The 15,147-nt window shown below is 37.4% G+C and overlaps 1 pseudogene; it reads left to right on the forward strand.

The window, feature by feature from the left end:
- The first annotated feature begins 4,855 nt into the window (after positions 1–4,855).
- LOC126727811 (protein NO VEIN-like) lies at positions 4,856–14,337 on the forward strand (annotated as a pseudogene).
- The last annotated feature ends 810 nt before the right edge of the window (positions 14,338–15,147 follow it).

Consider the following 15,147-nt stretch of genomic DNA (forward strand, 5'->3'; position numbering starts at 1 on the left):
CACAAACTAACTTGCTCAAATTCTTTTGAAACTTCTTAGCTCCTTTCTTCAAGAGTTTGTCAACAACACCCATAGATTCAATTAACATGTCATCACAATTATGAGGATTAGCACTCATAGAGGCATTTTCACAAACACATGGCATGTTACAATCAACAATATCCATAGAAGCATACAAAACATTATCCATGGCAAAACACACAAGGGGTCAAGGATCACACTTAGGTAATAAAACCAAAACAAGTGTACCCGCTCTGATACCAAATGAAAGTTCAAATATGTGTATAAACACTCTTGAACATTTAGACCCCCAAATTACAACTTAACCAATTCAAGCAATATGTCAAACAACTAGTGTGCAGAAACTTAACATATGCTATAATATGAAATTAGTTAAAAATTATCTAAGCCAAAACAGAATAAAATCCACAGCAGATAATATAAAGGTAAAGATAGAGAGGAAGGAAGATGCACACACAAAGACAACACGGGATGTGTTATCGAAGAGGAAACCGAAGCCCTCGGCGTAAAACCTTTCCACCGCCCTCCAAGCGGTAAACAATCCACTAGAAAATACAGTTGGGATACAAGGACAGCAATAGACCCTCCAAGCCTAATCTACCCAGTGCACCTAAGCCCTCCAAGCTTCTTGCTCCAACGAGGTTGCACCGAACCTTTTTCTTTTCTAGCTTCCCGGATTCCGCTACTAGACCGTAGCATCAACCAATGAAGATTGGTTCCTTCCTAACTGCTTCCCAGAAATCCAAACAACTGTCTCACAGTGATGATGATGGTGAGAACCAGGTTTGGTATAATGCTTCTCAAGGTTTTGACAATGGAGAGGAAGAGAGATGAGGAATTTGAAGAGACTCTAAGGTATAGATTGTGGGTGAAACAATCTGGTTTTCTTTAGGGTTTCTCTCTCAAAATTCTCTCTGGAAGCTCTCTTTCAATCGTGGGTAAAAGGGGTATTTATACTAGAGTGGGAGAGAAATGTGAAACGTCAGGTTTTACAAAACAGGGGTGGCTCGCGGCTTGACCTCGCGGCTTGACTAAGTCGCGAGATCCAGTCGCGAGTTAACCGTATGGCCAGTTGTCCTGTTTTGTCCTGTAGTGCTCCAGCTAGCATGACTGTTCATCTTCCAGCATGCTTGGCACGTGTGCTGCTTCTGGCGGCTTGCAACCGCGAGTCACCCGCGAGTCCCAGCCGCGAGTCTCTGTTTTCTTGCACACTCTTGAGCAATCTTCACTCTATCTCACTCACTACCCTTACAACAAACCCACCTAAATACAGGGTTACTAAATGCTGAATTACAAGCAAATTTGGCACGGAATAAAGCCAATTAGATGGTTGAATAAATTCAACCTTATATTGTGTATTTATGCATAATTGCTACAGTAATTGTGCATATATGCACAGTTAATGTAGCACTTCCATTTATTACTTTATTAGTTTTTTCTCTCTCTCGTTTCTGGTGCTCTTTGTGCTTGAGAAACTTGACAGAACCAGCGATGAAAAATGTGTAAAGTCTAGCTTTGCGCTGCAAAATAAAAAATCCCTAGATTCAATCAGATCGCAATGAAAAAGAAAGGAAAACCATAGGAATAGAGAGAGTGAGAGAGAGAGGAAAGAGAAACGTATAGATCGAGAATGGAAGTTTCATCCTCCTTGCCGGTGGTGACAGCGATCCCCTCTAGCTTAATGATTGGAGCATGGGTCTGAGAGAGAGAGGCGGTTTCTTGCCGATCGGAGCTTAACGATTGCCGATGGTTGGGGCTTCCACTTCTTCTCTGTGCTCGTGCTCGGGTTCAGTGCTTGCCATAGCCTTTGGTTTCTTGCTTTGATGTTGTAGAGAATGGTTCTGAGAGAGAGAGAGGCAGTGAGGGAGAGAGTAATAAAAAATTATAAAATATTCGAGAGAGGCGATGAGGGAGAGAGTAATAAAAAATTATAAAATAATGAATATTTTATTGAATAATTGTGTATAATAGATAAATTGATGTTGGTGTTTTGTAAAAGTGATGATGTAAAATAGAAAAAGTAGGTTTTAAATGTAAAATAGACAAAATCTTGTGCACAAGCTGATGTAATTGCTCTAAGTATTTAAAGTTGCAGTGATAGAAGTAAAACAAGATATAGAATGAACAATATGGTCTATTGTACATGTATCTATGACCCAATTAGATGCACTAAAAGCCTCTTTATTAACTGTTTTAGCAAAAAAAATGGAATGTTCTAGAGTAGAAGTAAAAGGCAAGTTGGAGTGAATACCCGACATGAGGGCAGAATGAGATGTTGTGGGATTAACCTATGGTTGTGTAGAAATTGCAACCATATCAGGAACCACACTAGAGACTCCTTCCACACCAGTAGCCATGCAAGAAGTGCATACATTTGCAGCATGATGGGCATCACCAAGATTAGTCCCAGAGGTAAGAAAGGCCAACAATTGCTCACATTGTGCCTAGAGATAGGCTGCTGATTTGTAGCAACTGGGTCATTTTCTGCAACATTGCCTGAATTAGAGGAAACTTGATTTGCATTGATAGATGATAGTGGACTTCCCTTTAGGCTTATAACCAAGTGGATAACCATGCAATTTGTAGCACTTTTCAATCATGTGCCCAGGCATGTTGTAGTGAGTGCAAAAGGGCCTCCCTTTCTTGCCATTTCCCTTATTCCAATTAGAATTTCCCTTTGAATTTGCATACATTGCCACTACATCAGGTTGATTTGAACATGAACCTCCATAACCAATGTTCTTGTGAGATTCTTCTTGAAGAACTAGTGAGTAGACCTTGCTCATTGAGGGAAAAGGATCAGACATAAGAATTTGACTTTGAAGAGTCTCAAAATTCTCATTCAATCCTATCAAAAACCTCATAACATAAGCCTTGTTATGTGAAGCACTCAAAATCTTCATAGCTCTACAAGAACATTCTAGAAATGGTTCATAGTTCAGCAATTGATCCCACAAATGCTTCAATTTAGTGAAATACTCTGTCACAATCATCTAATTTTGACAAATATGAGAAATTTCCCTTTGCAAATTATAGATCTTAGGTCCATTGCCCTATGAAAACAAATTCTTCAACTCGATCCACATCTCCCTTGTTGTTTCATAGTACATGATGCTGCTAGAAACATCTATGTGCATAGATTTGATCAACAAGGAAAGAACCATGGTATTACAACTCTACCAATCTTTATACAAAGGTGAATCAATATCTGGCATTGGAATCTTCCCATTCACAAAGCCAATCTTCTTTTTTTTGCAGTGAGAGCAAGCACCATTGCTCTAGACCAAGAATGATAGTTATTCATCCCAAGCAAAGGTTGAGTAACAAGAATGTTCCTTGAATTTTCACTAGAACTGAGAAAATAGGGTTTATGAGAATTCGAATCATTGTTGGAATTCAAGCCTATTTGCATGGATTGCATATTGAAAGCATTAAAGGAAGTGTTAGTTTCAGTGGACGCCATTGATGAGCTTCAAGGCTTTGATACCATGTAAAATTCTAGAACTCTCTCTCTCTCTCTCTCTCTCTCTCTCTCTCTCTCTCTCTCTCTCTCTCTCTCTCTCTCTCTCTCTCTCTCTCTCTCTCTCTCTCTCTCTCTCTCTCTCTCTCTCTCTATAGAAGACTGAATTTTATTGATCAGAGAAAATAAATACAATCCAATGAATATAATTCACTACCACTACTCCTATATATACATGATCTAAGCAAGCTAGAAGCAAATAACAAACTCCCAAAATTGGAGGGAAAAGCAGTCACAACAAATCCTATCTAAATGGTACATGTGTATCTTAGCTAATTATCTCCTCGAATGAATGGATGGACTGATCATAGTAAGGTACTACAATTAGGTCCATTAATTCTTTGCTAACCCATCCTGATTCTGCAATAGCCACTTGATCATTGCTTCTTGCCATAGCTGCATCTTGCTGAGAACCACCTTGCATTGTATCTTGTAGCTCTCCCTGATGCTGAGAACCACCATGCTTCTTATTTTCAACAAAATGCGAGTGCATTGAATCATATGAATATATGATCAATTTTCTACAATGTTTTAATTTTTTTTTTTTAAGTTATTCTCCCCCTCTCTTTTAACATCAAAACTAAAATGAAGAATTAGATTTCAATTTTCTTTAACCATGTATCACTTTACTTATGGTAAATTTAAACCCTTTCAAAAAAAAAAAAAGTTTATCTATCTTTTGTAAAATTTTATAAATAAACTCTAAACTATTTATATGATATTTGAATCTTTATATAAAATTAAACTTAGTTTGGCCTGTTTGACATCATTTTTTTTCTATATAAATTTGATAGATTTTAAATTTATAACATTCATTCCGTGATAATTGCATCTTATCATCAAGCTAAGATACTAATTGATTTTTTGGGTAGGCGAGGTTTGAATAGATCTCTTACTCAATAAATAAGAGATCTTACTAGTTTGGCATCAAGTTATGTATTGAATTTGTCTTTGTTTTGGTAAGAGCATCTTTAGCTGTCTCTCTAAATTTTTGTATTGTTTGGAAAGTAAACAGTTACTTTTACTTTTTGCTTATCTACTTTTTCAAATACATATTCCAACATACTCTTTATCCCTATCTCTATACCATTTAAATATTATTAAATACTATTTTGGTCCTTACATTTTGACCATATTCCCATTTTGGTCCCTACATTTTTATTTTACCGCATTTAGTCCCAAAAATGAAAAACTTATTCCATTTTAGTCCATGTCGTCATCTCACTAACTCACATATGCAAAATCAACCTGACTATGAGATCAAAGATGTTGAACCAAGTGTTAAGGATGCACTAGGAATTAACTAACTCACATATGCAAAATCAATCTGACTATGAGATCGTAGATGTTGAACCAAGTGTTAAGGATGCACCAGTCATCGCTGAGCATAGTGTTGAGCTTACACATAGTGAGTAGTGTTTACTTCTTAAAATAGGCTTTGCTGATAATAGTTCGATTATGGTTTGCCTATTCCTTTACTTCTCTTATCTTGTGTTATTTGTCTTTTTTCTTGTCTCCTTTTTCTTTTTGGGTTGGGGGGGGGGGGGGGGGATTTAATAATTTTTTTAATTTACAACTGGAGTGTAAATTGGTTGAAAATTAAACATCCCTCCTTTCTCAACCTTGACTTGGTTATGCATTTTGACATCATCTTGAATTCTAAATCTTGCTGAATTTTTGTAAAATTTTGCTCACTAGACTCTTATCATAATGCCACGATTGTAATGTGAATGCCTTGAAATTCTAGGGAGATTATGTGGGACTTTGATATTTGTTTTTGGATAAGTGGACTTTGATATTTGTTAATGGAAAAGGTCTATTTTCATTTGTTTAGCTGGTCATACTTTGGTGTGATTTACTTGATAAGTGAATTAGGGAACCGGAAGGGGTAGCACGAAAAAGCATAATTGCATAAGTGACTATTGAACCTTCAAGTGACTCTTTTGAGGTAGAAACTCAAGGGGCAGGTTAAGTACAAGAATATTAATCACAGTAAGTGACAATCATTTAAGGACCTCACCTTATGAAATGGTGATCACTAGTTTGAATCACACTTTCCTCCCATGTTGGAGTCAAAACTTATATAAGAAAAAAGTGAATTGGGGAAGGTGTCAATATGTTGTGACACTTTTTTGAGTTTCCCGACTTATTATCCCATCATTCGTAATTTCCCTATAAATTTCTTTACTTTAATTGTGATGTGTAATTACCAATTTGATCTCATAGGTGTATCTGTTGAAGACATTATCAGGAAAGCTGCAATGTATTTTAAGCTTGACAATGGAATCCATAGTCGTGATAAATCAGTTCTAGAAAAGAGAATTAACATCTTAAGGGAGCTCTATAATTGTGAGTTTTGGCTAGAGGAGCAATTTTGGGTCAAGACATTTAAGTCACTTGGTTTTGGGGAGTTTTTAATGATCCTAGAAAAACATGCCTCCCTCCGATCTGATGAAATACACAAGTTCTTAACAGGTGACATATGTGAAAAGTCCCCTTTGGAGGTTTGCATGCTTCAGCATTAGTTGTTTGTTTTAGTATCATAAGCTCCGAATGGCTGCGTAGGGGAGAAAGAAATAGCAACCAAGCAAATGATTTTTTCATTGCTTAGGAGGCAATTCCCATTGATCAGTTTCAAAATTTCGGAAAATGGTTCTATGTCGAACTTCCTAGATATTTTGGGGAATTATAAGAATAATGAAATTTCTAAAGGAGTCCTATACATTATTTGAAATGCGTCACGTTGGAGACTCAACAGCCCATAATGGAAGTGAATTATTGGAAACCACAAAGGTGAGAATCGACATCAGCCAGAAAGGAGCCTTGGAATCTCTTACATCCAAGGATGCAGTTGAGGCCTTACTTAGGGCACCACTAATGTCTGATCTAAACACATGGGCACATTAGGACCTGGTATTTTCTCCCTCACTTGGTCCTCTTGTGCCATGGTTGTTGAATGAAGTCAAGGCGAAAGAATTATTGTGTTTAGTGACAAAAGATGGCAAGGTAATGCGCATTGATCATTCGGCTACTGTGGACTCATTCTTGGAAGCTGCACTTCAAGGATCTCCTTTTCAAACAGCTGTGCAGCTGTTATCTTTGTTCTCATTAGTTGGGAGAGAAAAATATGTTCCCTTGTCCCTTTTAAAATTTCATGCACGTCGTGCATTTGAAGTCATTTTGAAGAATTCTCTTGAGAGTGGAGAAGTAAATGACAATCAGAACTCTCCCGTGCAAGGAAACACTTCATATATGCAGAAAATAGTTGATGAGGCTGATACTCATGCTGGTAGTTTTAGTAGTGAGTTACACAAAAGTTTATGCAATATGAATAAAGCAGTGCCTGTTGTATCAAGATTTTTCCTTGATTGTCTTGGCTATTTACCCACAGAGTTTTGTGGTTTTGCTGCTGATGTTTTGCTTTCTGGAATGCGACCTGTCATCAAAGATGCTAATTCAGCCATTTTGTGTGAGTGCAACCAAAGGGAAGAGCGCGTCATGCTTCATGAAGTTGGATTGTCTCTTGGTATAGTGGAGTGGATTGATGATTACCATGCATTTTGTTCTGCTGATGCTACTAATTTTTTCCCATTTGGAGCTTCATGCTTGGAAGCTGTTGGGCCTGAGAAAAGCATTGGCCTTAAGAATATGCAAGATTTCTCAAGTAAGTCTTCCACTTCCAAAGTAAAATTGGATGTACCTCTTGTGGCAGATGGCAGATTGAAGAACATACTGGAGTTTGTCAATCAATCAATGGGGCATTAGTTTTTTATGATAGAATTAGCAGTGGTTGCTTGCAACGTTTATCTGAACTTAATGAAGATAAGAATGCAGCCCTAGTCATTGAATCTATTAGGCGGGACAAATTTAGCCTTGATCCAAGTCTTTCAAACGCTGAAATTAGCATGTTGAAGAAGCAGCATGCTCGCCTAGGGAGAGCACTTCATTGTCTCTCATAAGAATTATATTCTCAGGATTCACATTTTCTTCTTGAGCTGGTAAGATCATCTTCTTTGTTTCTCTCATTGAGAGTAGCAGTGTAGTACAACTTCACATGTGAGTAATGTGATAGATAAATTACTAGTTGTCCCAAAAGCTCAAGCTTTTGAGAGAATTGGTAATTTAACATGGTATCAAAGTAGGAGATTTGAGTTCAATCCTTGTCTTCACTCTACCTCCTATTTAAAATGTTAAAAATCCCATATGTTAGGCCTCACTTATTAACTAGAAGTTTAGGCTCACACGTGAAGGGGAGTGTTAGAAATATGGTTAAATGATTAAATTCATCATTTCTTAACAACTTAAGCTTTTGAGACACTAGGTAACATTGCAGGAATCAATTGACGGGGATTACACTCCACTTCTAGACCAGTGGCCTGTTTTTGCATTTCTTCCTTTAAGGACTTACGGTCTGAAATTTATTCTTCAAGGTGATTTTGTTCTTCCATCATCTAGAGAGGAAGTGGATGGAGATAGTCCCTGGAATCAGTGGTTATTGTCTGAGTTTCCTGGTTTGTTTGTTGATGCTGAGAGATCCTTTTGCGCTCTTCCGTGTTATAGAGAGAATCCTGGAAAGGCTGTATCTGCTTTCATGAGCTTTGTTCCGCTTGTTGTGGAAGTTCATGGTTTCTTTTCAAGTCTTCCCCGGTTGATTATTTCAAAATTACGTATGACAAACTGCTTACTTCTGGAAGGAGGAAACGACAGATGGGCTCCTCCTTGCAAGGTTCCAAGAGGTTGGAATGAACAGGCTCGCATCCTTCTTCCTGATACTCTGATAGTATGCTTAGTGAGCACCTTGGCCTTGGATTCTTGGATAGAAATATACAAATTTCTGATTCATTAGCAAGGGCACTGGGTATTGAGGAATATGGTCCTAAAATTCTACTACAATTTATACGCTCTCTAAGTCATGTGGAGAATGGCATCAACTCCATGGGCCTGTATTGGTTGTCTTCTTGGCTAAATGCACTTTATACAATGTCATTCCATTCATCTAGACAAACTTTGTTTAATTCTGATGCAGAAATTGATCTCGTAGAGAACCTTAAAAAATTACCGTTTATTCCTCTTTCAGATGGTACATACAGTTCAGTGAATGAAGGTACAATCTGGTTACAATATGATGCTTTAAGTGCGGGGTTTGATGGCAGGCATGGACTTGAAGCTTTCCCAAATTTATTTGCTAAACTTCGAACTGTGAATCCTGCCCTCCTTTCTGCATCAACTGTTGATACCTCATGCTTGGATGTGAGTTTAGGAGGCAACCTTACCAACTTGCTTCATAGAATTGGTGTCCAGTGGTTGTCTGCTCATGAAATTGAGAAGGTGCACATCTTGCCAGCTGTATCTGATGATGGAATTACAAATAGGGACAAGAATTTGATGACAGAGTATGTTTACTTTGTAATGATCCACCTACAGTCTAGCTGCCCTGATTGTCATGTTGAAAGGGAGTACATAATCTCCCAATTACGAAATAAAGCTTTATTTTAACAAATCAGGGCTTGCAACGACTTGTTGAGGTGCCAATTCATTTTAGTAAAGAATATGGAAATCCAGTCAATGTGAATATGTTGATTAATGTTGTAGATATGTAATGGCATGAAGTTGACAGCACTTATTTGAGGCATCCAGTTACTGAATCACTCTCATGTGGACTGGAAAAATGGAGGGAATTTTTCCAGGAATTAGGTGTTGTGGATTTTGTGCAAATTAAACAAGTTGATAAGACTGTTTCTGATATATCTCATATCATTTTTAAGAATCTCATGTGGGAAAGAGATCTGATTTCCCCTGAATCAATTGCCAAAGACTGGGAATCTCATGAATTGGTCCACTTAATATCTGTATTGTCCAAAAATTGCATGCAGCAAAGTTGTATATATCTGTTAGAGATTTTTTATACACTATGGGATAGTTGTTTTAGTGACAAAGTGATGGGTTACTGCAATATTAACTCTGGCGGAGATAGCAAACCCTTCAAGTCTTCTTTTATGAGCAGCATTAGTGATGTCCAGTGGGTAGTATCTGGCATGGATGATGAGCTTCACTATCCCAGATGTAATCTTTTGCATTTCTCATCTTTTTTTTACTTTGATGTAATATTTTATCAATTCTGATTCCTTTGTGATGGAAGCATATCTAGTTGTCATTTATGTTCTTTACAAAGTCTCTTCTTTTTATGCATGAAATATTGTGAAAGGTGCAATATATTTGTTAGCCTTTTGGTTTGGATGAGTATCGTTTATTATGGAGACAGCCTTTGAATTGGTTTAACTATCATGAGTACTTCCACTATGATGTTAAGAACTAGAATGTGATGCAAACATATTGAAGTTGCTACAATTATCAGAAAGGTCATTCTGCACAATGAGATTGAGAGCCGTATTGAGCAGACAGCTCTTGCTTTAGGAGCATCTTTCTCTCTCTCTCTCTCTAACACACACACACACACACATTTGTTTCTTTACGCTTGCTTTGCCAAAGCATTGTACATCGAGTGAGAAAGGGCGTGAAGCTCAATTTGCTACATAAACCAATACAAATTTTTTTTTTTTTTTGGGAGTTAATTCTCAGTTTTATGAAAAATATGGAACAGATTAGAAATTTTGTTACAGAAAAGAAGAAAAAAGAAAAAAGATTGTTGGAGATCAAGTTTTGGTTAGAAAATAATGTTATATGAAAAAAGCTTTCATCACAAAGTTCGTACTTGTATGCAAGAAGAAAGTGAGTTCATCAGGGTTGCTCCTGTTCTTTTGTATGTTTGATATTACGTTGCAACATTAGCACACTGTTTTAAATACCGTAACAAATTATATATGCTCCTCCATATAATTCTTTGAATGGTTGGAAAAGCCAAATCCAACTTAAATGATTACCTACTTATAAATAATGTGCATTAGCACTCCTACAAGAAACGGCCTAGCTAACACGTGTCCTACGTTTTCTTCACCTGCTCTGCAGTGTTGTGCCCTTGATGAGAAACACAGGGGCCACCCACTTTCTCTTTTCTGAACCAATCCTTATTTACTACTATATCTTTTATGGGTGTATAGGTAGAGCATAACCAATTTGTTTTCCTCTTTTCTTTTTTTTAGGGGGAGGGGAGGGGGAGTTTTTCTTTTAAGAACCTGCTGCATCTCCCTGTATGGTGGGAGGATTTAGCTCACATGGATTTTTATAGTTCCTTACTGAGCTATTATTATTATTTTTTTGGGAACAGGTACGAAATGGGAAGCTAGTAAGTGATATCGGGTTTAAGGTTAAAGTTACAATGGATGACATTTTGGAAATTCTGAAAGCGTGGAGAAGTTCTCAGAGACCTTTTGAGGCCAGGTATTGCTGCTTCTTATTTGCCATTTTAGATCTTTAAAAATATCATCTGAGAGTAAGATTATTTAATTTAGTAAATGTTCTTTCTTGCTGGCTATAGGAACTAATCTAATGCTTTTTTCTCTGGATTTCATGTTATCCACTTGCCATGAACATGTATGTGTAAGTCAGCTCTTGAGTCAATGCTGGATTGAAATTCCTTGCATGGCTATTCCGCAGTTTATATAATTCAGATGATTTCTTGGAAATTTATTTGTTGATAATTTAATAGATGAGTGGATTCAAATTAAGGGAATGAGAAAAAAAGGTTGAAAAGACCTAAAATAACATTAATAGAAGTATTAAAAAAGGATATGTCAATTAAGGAGGTGATGGAGAGTATGACTTTGGATAGGGTAGAATGATAAGAAAAAATACATGTGACCGACCCTGATTGGTTTGTTGAGGATCTATATCTGACTCAGATATGGATTAATCTGACCCCAAACCCAAAATTTTGGGACTAAGTTTTGGTTGTTGTTATTGACTTATTGCTGTATAATTTGACAGATTTGCATTGAGATGCTTTTCATCTATATTTGCTTTCCAGAACCAGAGGTTTTTACATGCATTTGCTCATACCTTCATCTGTTCCTCTTCTTATTCTTTTTTGGATGACTTTCCTTTTTCCTCTTCCTGTTACAAATTACAATGATATCTTATTTACTTATGGAACACTTGCTTTTAATAGACGCTTACGTGCACTTTTTTGACCTCTTAGCATGCTTGGGTTATATCTATTTTCCATTTATTATTTGTTTAGTCTATACTTTTGAGTCTTTCACTTATAAAAAATACTTCTGAGTCTTTCAACCAACTAAATGGGTCCAACTTTCTTTGCATGCCAGCATATCACAAACGTCAAACTTGTACACATTCATCTGGAAAGAAATGGCTACTTCAAGGCACAAAATCACTGAGGAATTACATTCTGGATCTTGTGTATTTGCGTCTGGCTCTAGTCGTGAGGATGTGGTACCTGGTATGTTTTTGTCTCCTGAAGAAATATGTTGGCATGATCCAACTGGTTGCCTAGACCAAATTAAGGAGATAAATCCTCAGTGCAGTTTGACAGAAGTGACTCATTGCCCCTTAGAAAAGACACTGAGCAATATATATCCAGGCCTTCGTGACTTTTTCATTGACTGCTGCGGAGTACATGAGACCCCTCCTCTCTGTAGCTACCTACAAATTTTGCTCCAGCTTTCGACTGTTACTTTGCCTTCACAAGCAGCTAATGCAGTAAGTAACCAAATCTGAAACAAAATCACAGTTGCAATTAATGTTTGTTGCGGTGAAACTTTAGAGTTTCTTTCATGTCTCAGGTTTTCCAAGTGTTTCTCAAGTGGAGTGATGGTTTGAAATCTGGACTCCTGAGTCCTGAAGATATCATTTACTTGAAAGAGCATCCTATGAAATTTAACTGTGCTGTACTTCCAACTGGATTTCCTCCCTACACCCTTCCTTTGGCCTTGTGTGCTGGTCTGATAATTTGAAGCTATGGAAACAATTTCAGCATTTCTCTGAAGTTTTATTGTGTTTTAGCTTCCAAATAAAACCACAATATAATTATGTTGAACCATAGACATCTTTCTCGTTGAAGCCTTTTTTGGACTGATGCCTCCAAATCCCTAAAATATGTCAGCCTTCAACACTAACTCAGTACTCTCTTTTTACTTGATGGTTACTAAAATGAGTACTATTAAACCTCCTTTTATACTTTGCAATGTATGCTTTATTAGAATTTGAGGGCATTTCCAACATTTATATCCTTATCGTATGCCTTTTACAGGACAACGTTTTGTACACAACCCAAGAATCCGATTCTCATGCCCTATTTATGGAGCTGTCTCGTTTGTTATTTGATGGAACTCCTGATTTACACTTGGCAAATTTCCTTCACATGATCACAACCATGGCTGAATCAGGTTCTACTGAGGAGCAAACAGAGTTTTTCATCTTGAATAGCCAAAAGATGCCTAAGCATTCTAATGAAGAATCTATTTGGTCCCTCCCATCCATACCTTCACGGACAAAGAACGATGACTCACTCCAAACAAGTTTTGATTCGACAAAGTCCAAAAAGAAGGCTGGAAATAACTCAAATTGGCCGCCTGTGGATTGGAAAACTGCACCTGGTTTTAGTTATGCTCGTTTAAATGGTTTTAAGACTCAGGCAACAGCTGCACAGCCTAGCGGCAGCCCACGGAAGGATGATTCTGAAGGTACAGTCATGGAAACTGATAATGTTCCTATCTCAATTGAAGATGATTGAACCATTGCAGATGATTTTGCAGCAGCTTCAAAAGCTTTGGTTTTGTCAGCCAATTTGGAAAATCAGTCTGGCAATGCTTGCAATTCAACTTATTCTGATCAGTCTGGCCATGCTCCCAATCGTACTGTTTCCACCATGCATGTTGAATTTGATCCTGTTGATTTAGATCGAGTGTCTGATGGCCCTGAGTTGGGTGCATCTAATTTTAGCAGTAGAGATCATCTTAGATTTGGTACCCCCAATGCAGCACAAGCCATGCAAACGGGGAGAATAGGTGAGAGTGTTGCTTTCAAATACATTATTGGGAAATTTGGTGGGACAGCAGTGAAGTGGGTTAATGAAGATTTTGAAACTGGGTTACCTTACGACATTATAGTAGGGGAGGAGAGTAGTAGGGAGTACATTGAAGTTAAAGCAACTAAATCTCGAACCAAAGACTGGTTCATTATATCAACAAGAGAGTGGCAATTTGCATTTGAAAAGGGTGAATCATACAGCATTGCACAGGTTTTGTTAGGTAAAAATAATGTTGCAAGGGTGTCAGTATTCAAGAATCCAGTAAAGTTATGTTCTCTAGGCAAGTTGCAGTTGGTTGTCATGATGCCCAGGCAGCAGAAGGAATTTTCCGTTGTCTCCTAACATGAACACGCTCATTTTCATCTGCGCTTTTGGGTTATATTGACTCTGAAGTCTTTAGCCAATCCATAACTGCCTTTATGGAAATACACTGAAATGACAGAGGATTGTGTACGGTCACTCTTTCCCTCAGAAAGAGTCCAGCTCCTGCAAAGGAAAGCAAGCATTTGTTGTGGATTTTACCTGCAAGAGAACTATAATGGGGCTGACTTGGTCTGGGATTTGAAGAATCTCTGTAGTGGTATTTCTTCTAATAGAGTGACCAAAATGCCAAAGGTTTGATTTGCACCGCAGGGATCTAATGTCAATATGTCATCTTCATAAATTGGTGTATGTAAATCATAGATTGCTACCATATTGTAATTTTATTTATTTGTAATATTTTATTAGCGGGTGATGGCTTAAGCAGTTGCCCATGAAATTTTGTACTAGCCTCGTACAGTTTACTTTTGACCTTTAAAATTTGAGCTAATAGTTCCAGTAATTAAAGAGAAAAAATAGTTCAAAGCTTTTTCTGTTGCCTTTTAGCTTGAACAATTCCTAATTCTTGTGGATTCAGCCAAACATTGTAATTTTACTGTGGATCTTTACATACCAAACCATTGAAACTTCATTTGTTACGTTACACGACCATAGGGCATGAATAATTAATTAATTTTTAATAAGATTAGTGACATTGCACACAAATTGGATCAACTAGGGACGCCACATCTAACCAGATTATGGATCGTAGAAAGGCTATTATTCAAAGCTTGCCACAAGGAAAATCTTGATCTTTTGAGGGTTTTTCAACGACTAAATGCTCTTCCATACAAGAAGGTATATTATGTTTCAAGTGTATATATTCAGCACCTTACAATACAACACATTGGATCCACCAGTACATGGATTTTTCATGTTGTGAAAGAGGTGGGTATATATGCCCGAAACATTATTTAATTTTTCCTTCCATAAGACTCCCCATCGCCACTCTACCTTATGAAGCTATTGCACACTGTTAGAAATTCTGAATGATTGTATTGTATTTCTTGAATAAAAGAATATACATCACTACCTTTATATAGGAGGCATATGTGTGCAGTACAAGTAGAGTGTAGTACAAGTACAAGTGTGTTATACAAGTAACCTAATTGGGCCTAAAGCCCATAACACAATACACGTTAACAGCCCCCCTCAAACTCAAGGTGGATGTGAGACCAACTTGAGGTTGTCAACCAAATCACGAGTGCGTCCCTTAGGAAGTGACTTGGTGAAGATATCTGCAAGTTGATCTTTGGAGGAGACGGAGAAAAGCTTAAGAGCACCATGGACAAGATGATAA

The sequence above is a fragment of the Quercus robur genome, chromosome 5 (assembly GCF_932294415.1).
Source record: "Quercus robur chromosome 5, dhQueRobu3.1, whole genome shotgun sequence".
NCBI classification, from domain to species: domain Eukaryota; kingdom Viridiplantae; phylum Streptophyta; class Magnoliopsida; order Fagales; family Fagaceae; genus Quercus; species Quercus robur.